Raw genomic sequence first — 5,409 nt, 5'->3', positions numbered from 1 at the left:
AGCCTATATTTGTTTAAGTAGGCCTTACATCAATCATAGATGTCAACCAAGATTCTGATGTCATAACGTTTGCAGTGTAGTTTACCATAGACTGGAATATATTTAAACTTCTGAATGCAAAATTCATTAAGGGAAAGGGGGATACCTACTCAGTTGTACAATTGAATGCCTTCAACTGAAATGAAATGTGTCTTCCGTATTTAACCCAACCCCTCTGAATCGACATCCACGTCTTCCGCGCCCGGGGAACTGACTTGCTCAGGAGCAGAACGACCTATTTTTACCTTGTCAGCTCTGGGATTCGATCCAGCAACCTTTTGGTTACTGGCCCATCGCTACCTGCAGCCCATTAAGCCATATAGACTAGCCTAATTATGGCGCATTCAATGCCGTCTCATCATTTTTTTTTTTTTTGCCTACATAAGTACTGCACTGGCTTTAGTTATTTGTATACTTTTTGGCTTAAGGGAAATTTGAGTGCTGTGTTTCAAGGATCATTGACAATGAAAAACATCAACAACGACTTCGCACCTGGCTGTGCTTCTTATATCAGGTTTCAAGCAAGACATCTGTCAAACACAGACCCAACTGTAAACAGACCGAAGGAAATCATAGCTGAAGGAAACAAACCATATGTAAACACAATTAAGGATAGGCAACACTATTAATTGGATAGGCTACATTCAATATCCAAAAAGTAATATATATATATTTAGGCTGCAGTCGAACACAGCACAGTAGGTCACAATAAACAATGTCACTGGACATTCACCGTTTCCCAATAATAAATGTACATGAAGATTCACCAATTGCTCCATATTTCACTCACCTTTGACAAATCTTGACCAGACCAACAGAGCAATGGCATGATACTACAAAAGGTATGCAACTCTGAGAGCTGGAGTTTCATTTAATTCCTATAAAAAGGTTGAAATATTGAGATGCGGTTATATTAACGAGGTCATATAAAATCTGACTTTAAAAATACTTAAGGAAACATGTCAATTTGATTTTATTGTAAAAGGGTCTAAACATACAGTACATATTCCATCAGTTATATTCAACATTGGTTATGGGGTGTGCCTACCATGGGGTGTGAATACCATGGTGTGTGCCTACCATGACTGGAATGAGAGCTATGTATCGCTTAGTTTATGTGCCAGATGGGTGTAAAGGTATTCCTACACTCTTAAAAAAAGGGTTCCTCGCCTGTCCCCATAGGATAACTCTTTATGGTTCCAGGTAGAACCCTCTGGGGAAAGGGTTCTACATAGAACCCAAATAGGGTTCTACCTAGAACTAAAGGGGTTCTACCTGGAACCAGAAATGGTTCTTCAAAGGGTTCTCCTATTGGGACAATCGAATAACCCTTTTAGGTTCTAGTTAGCACCTTTTTTCTACGAGTGTTGGAGCCACTCCCTCAGAGCAGGTTATGAAATATGAGCTGGCAGTCATCAGCCACTCAGGTGTGAGCATCAGGCACACAAAGCATACGTTTTTAATGCAGAGAACATTCTTGCAGCCGGTCTTGTCGTGCTCCACCCGTTGGCCACAGGTAGGGCAGGCACGAATGGAGGGACAGTCGGAGACCCCCTGTACCTGGTGCAGAGTGGTGGTTTTGCAGTTCCAGGTCCTGGTTGATGCAGCCATCGTTGTCAGAGCCGGGGGTGGGACCTTTCCACTGCTTTGCATGGAGATTAATTAATATATAGAGATTAATATTTGGTATGGCTACTGATATAGACTAAGCCTACATAGCTAAAACCATGTCTAAACAATGAAAGACCACTGAATAAAACTAAGCTGAATGTAATGAATCCAAGCTTACTTATTTTATTGCAGACTCTCTCTGTCTGCTCTCATGTCCTTTAGCAGTGTTTGGAGATATGCTTTTTTTCTCACTTCACATCATTCTTTCCCACCTCTATTCTCTTTGTAACAGACTGAAACTAGTTGGCTAATGTAGCTGTTAGTGGCCATTGTTGATGTCACTTTCCATGAGATCTAACGTTCAATTGGCAGTTCGTTTAGAGTGACTTTGTGTCCCCAATGGGACGTAACAGACTCAGTCATATGTTCAATTCCTCTTCTATAATTGACCATTTTTCTTCTATACTCTTGAATTCCTTTTCTACATTGTGGAATTCCGATTCTATACTCTCCAATTCCTCTTCTATACTCTCCAATTCCTCTTCTATTTCAATTTTTCTCCTATTGTCATCGCTGCCTCTTCCAATGTTGTCTACCCATGTCTTCAATTCCTCATATATTCTCTTCCATTCCATTTGGATTATTTTCTTCAATTCCTCTTTTATTGTCTTCCATTGCTCTTCCATACACTTCAATTCCTCTTCCTTTTTGTTTAATTCCCCTTCTATTGGTTCATCTGGAGCACATGCTTAGAACTACAGGGGGAAATGGATTCATACATTTGACTGTAAATTGGTCAAAAAGAGTAATAGATGAAGGAAGCATATTTCAGTTTAGCCAAGGAGAATAAATATTTAGGGCCACAGTTCTACATGGATCAAACAGGAGCTGTTGATGCCAGGATAACTGAAGACATCAATAGCAGGATCCTTTAAGATAAGTGATGCTACTGTAAGGGCTGACTGTAGGACAGTTATTTTAAAAAGTAAAACATAGTTAACTTACATTTATTGTACATAAGCAGATATGCTCTCTGGGATCTAGTGGAAATTGACAAAATAATATTAGAATTGTAATTTTACAAAAAAGAGGGGCGTGAGAGTTTGGCATGCCGTTCTCTGGAAATGTGGTAGGTTTGCAAAGGAAACACACCCACACACAACCTGAAGACATGGAAAAACACTGACATGTTACCTTTCGTTATTCATGAGACTGATTGATTGTGGGTTGGGCTGTAAGAGAGGTGCCGTATATATTACAAATAGTAAACAAATACTGTATATACAGTATATATATATATATATGGCCTCGGATGGGTATGGAACCACTGTATATTGAGGAAGTGGGGTCTATGGGTGGTGTTTTATTACATTCTGATGAGACATTTTTGACATCATCTTTGACATCATATTTGACATCATCCTTAACATCATATTTGACATCATCCGTAACATCATATTTGAAACTGAAACAATCAATATTCAATTCAATAAAATAAAATCTTACCCGTCTGACTTTAGTATCATCAAAGACACACCAGTTGTGATCATCATGGGACTTGATTGTAGCCGTGTAATGACCATCTATTAGACTCCCCACATGGTCCACAACCACATAGAGTTCATAGTCACAGTTCGGTTCAGACATTGGATAAATCAAAAGGACCAATAAGAAGGAGAGTAATAACGGAACCTTCTGGTTTCCTTTTATACTGCTGCTGTTCTCTTAGCCTAACCTGACTGAATTAATATACAAATGTGTCACCTATTTGAGAATGTGTGTTATGAAAGCACATGTCAAATAAAGATATCTCTAAATACCTTTTGTCTGTAAGGAATGTGAGGAATGTCCACACAGCAGACATATGACTTACTGTGGTCGTCAAACTCAAACCTCTTGAGTAGCGGAGTTCTCTGGATGATGTACCATTTTACATACCTGCAGACACAAAACAAACACTTACTATCGGTCCTGATTAATATAACCACTAGAGGGAGACAGTGTTATACAGTACTACCTTACATAGTGAAAAGCATGTTATCTTTTGGTACAATTATTAAGGATATGGATTGAGTATTCCAAATATCACAACTCACAATGTTTGCATGTGTTTTCTCATTGCATTGGTCACAGTACATCCCACTGATGGTTGAAGACTTGAAAAACTCCTCAAACCCTTCCCTCTGAAACACAACACAGACAGTTTACAATCATTCCCTGCTCCATCAAAAACGTTAGAAATGACTAAAATACTTGTAAGTGTATTTACCCTACCACACTGTAGTTTCCTTCCAGTGAAAGGGGCAGTGTCCAAAATGGACCAGTTTCATCACTGGTCATATGACCTTTAAAACACGTGGTAGTTCGTCCGTCCTAAATGTCCTTTGAAGATCTAAAGCCCAAAAGATGTAATATATAACATACAGCCTTGTCATGTCAAACATGTTCAGTTGCAGGTTTTTGTCCAAAATCATCTCAGTATAATACATGATAAAGTACCTGAGACACATCAGGATTGACCATGCTTCAAATCTTCTCCAAATATTCAGCAGCATCACGTTGCTCGAACACTGGGTGGAAAAAGATATGACGAGTCAAAACACTCTTGCGGTAGGTCATATTACAAAGGATATACGTTTCAATAAATTCATACAATTAGTTAAATGCTATGAGAGCACCTGTATATTTATCAATGTTATTTAAAATACAATTCTCAGCAGGATATCTACAGTAAGCTCACCATTTCCAATACCCAGTAAGGATGCCATGTCTTTTGTGTGAGGTTCACTTGTCTTTAAAGTCATGAATAGGTTTTACAGGTGAAAATCAGCAGTCTCTATTTATATGATCATTCTCTTTAAAGATATTGATTTTTAGATTGTAAGCGTTGTGTTAAGAGGGACTAAATCCAGTGCAGAAAATGTAAATATTCAAACCTTTCCACAGCCTCTCTGAAGTCCTTAGTCATGAAGAGGACCTGCAGCACACTGTTCAAATTACACATTGCCCCTTAATTATATAAGCCATTGTTGTCTCAAATAAAGAAAGAATGTCAGCATGTAGGCCTATAATGGCTCGAACTTAATTGCTTACCAAATATGAGGTCAAGTTTAATTTCAAACCTCTTTACAATGTTGTCATCACATCCTTTCTTCTTTGGACAATTTTCCTTGGAATTAATTTTTCAATTTTCCATGTCTGAATAATCTTCATAGAACTTACCAAAACAATGTACGTTATGGAGAAAACATTCACAATCTGTAAGATGTACGTTATACCACTTAATTTGGAAGAAGACATACTTTAATGACATTAACTGTCTTAGTCATACCTTATTGTAAACAAATAGGTTAATAATAAAAACATTATTATTACAACACTAACAATTATACAATTATAACAATAATTATAACAACAATAACAACAACAACACTAATAATAAAAAATCAACAATAATTGTTATAATAATCAAGTCATGTAGCTCACATTATTATTATTATGAGCATATTATTATTATTGGTGTTGTTATTATTAGGCTTACCATTATGATTATTTTGAACCCTAACCTTCCCCCTAACTGTCACGTTCTGACCATAGTTCTTGTGTGTTTTGCTTGTTTTAGTGTTGGTCAGGATGTGAGCTGGGTGGGCATTCTATGTTGTGTGTCTAGTTTGTCTGTTTCTATGTTTGGCCTAATATGGTTCCCAGTCAGAGGCAGGTGTTTTGTGTTGTCTCTGATTGGGAATCATATTTAGGTGG

General features: G+C 37.6%; 1 long non-coding RNA gene across 1 annotated transcript; it reads right to left on the bottom strand.

Moving 5' to 3' along the window:
* Positions 1–988: 988 nt before the first annotated feature.
* On the bottom strand, positions 989–3,834 carry LOC139561784 (uncharacterized). The gene is made up of 2 exons (XR_011672216.1): positions 3,747–3,834; positions 989–3,588 (listed from the first exon to the last, which is right to left on the bottom strand). It is a non-coding gene; the product is annotated as an uncharacterized lncRNA (long non-coding RNA).
* Positions 3,835–5,409: the final 1,575 nt, after the last annotated feature.

The sequence above is a fragment of the Salvelinus alpinus genome, chromosome 31 (genome assembly GCF_045679555.1).
Source record: "Salvelinus alpinus chromosome 31, SLU_Salpinus.1, whole genome shotgun sequence".
Classification (NCBI taxonomy): Eukaryota; Metazoa; Chordata; class Actinopteri; order Salmoniformes; family Salmonidae; genus Salvelinus; species Salvelinus alpinus.
Note: the sequence above shows the minus strand (reverse complement) of the source record. Positions and strands in the feature narration are given on the sequence as shown.